Below are 1,478 nucleotides of genomic sequence, written 5' to 3'. Positions count from 1 at the left end.
AAAAAAAAAAAGACAAAAAGCCACTTCAGTACTCAACTACTTGCAGCCCCACTGGGATTTAGCGGATTAGTCAGGAGTGAGGGAACGAGAAGAGAGACAGACTCAAGAGTGAAAGACATAAAGAGGAAAGTAAGAGGCAGAGAGATTGGCTTCCCCTTTTTTTCTATTCCCATTGTGGGCCATGGGCCGTGCCGTCTGAATAGCTATGCTAATAGGCAGCTGAAAGTACGAAGAGATAACACAAAGCCCACTTGACTTCCTGACACCTACTTGAGTGGGGACACAGTGTTTTCCATGGCTAGTTGTTATTCATTGGACCTGAAAGTAGCCTGCCTGTCAGACTTTAGTTGGACAGTTATTTTGTCTTCGGTGTGAAACACCCAAGCAAAAAAAACAAGTTCTCGTTACAGCTGATGGCTTAAGTATTAATTATCATTTAAATGCTTGTAAGAAATGAATAGGGCATTGCAAATCAGTGTCTTGATGTGGTTATAGAAATGTTTCCTGATCTTTGGTAGAAGGTCAGCAACTGGTGAGATGTAATAATCTGTAGCAGCTGCTGGGTCTTAACAAACATGAATTTAACAAGAAACTGCCCAAGCAGCTATTAGCTTGTTGCTCTTCACACGGTAATAGACGACTGGTGGAGGCAGGAAATGTTTACTTGCAGCAAAGTTTAGTTCAAGCTTCAAACGATATGCAAACTTCAATTCCATCAAATAGGCAGTACTAAAATAAATCTCTAAAAATCTGGAGACCAAATGTAATTTCAAAAGGCTTTTCACAATGAGGAATTAAAATTTTCAGCCATCCATCCATTATCTTTACCTGCTTCTTCGTTTTTGGGTCGCGGCAGTCACTGGTGCCCATGTCCAGCCATCACTGTGTGACAGCACCCACAACCATTAATAACTATATAAGCAGTCAAAACAAATTAAAAATGTTGGGGGGGGGGGGTGTCAGGTTTGAACCTGTAATTACTATTAATTCATCAGATCGAGTGAGGTATGGAAATGATGACTACAGGCTGAGTCGTCTCAATTTTGTTAGACCGGAATGCAACTCTAGCGAGAGGTGGGGTACACCCAGAGGTCTCCAGTCCATCAAAGGACCACATAGAGACAAACGAGACAAATCATTCTCTCTCTCTCACCTAGAGACAATTTAGAAGTTACCAATCAGCCAAACATGCACGTTTTTGGTCTGAGGGAGGAAACTGGAATACCTGGAGAAAACCCACACATGCATGAAGGTAACATGCAAACTCCACCCAGAAAGGCCCTGGGTCAGGATTTGAACCGGGGCGTCCTGCTTGATGAGAGGTGACAGCTTTACCAACTGCACCACTGTGCTGCCTGAAATAGCATTTTCACTGTACAAAAGTAAAACAATTAGTAAAGTTTTCAAATAAAGGAAGCCAACAGATTGCAATGAATCTTAACTTTGTTGTAGTCTCCCATCCTGAAGCAAGCGCAAAG

This window comes from Nematolebias whitei, chromosome 16 (assembly GCF_014905685.2).
Source record: "Nematolebias whitei isolate Nwh7 chromosome 16, NemWhi1, whole genome shotgun sequence".
Classification (NCBI taxonomy): Eukaryota; Metazoa; Chordata; class Actinopteri; order Cyprinodontiformes; family Rivulidae; genus Nematolebias; species Nematolebias whitei.
The sequence above is the reverse complement of the archived record's forward strand: the minus strand, read 5'-3'. Positions refer to the sequence as shown.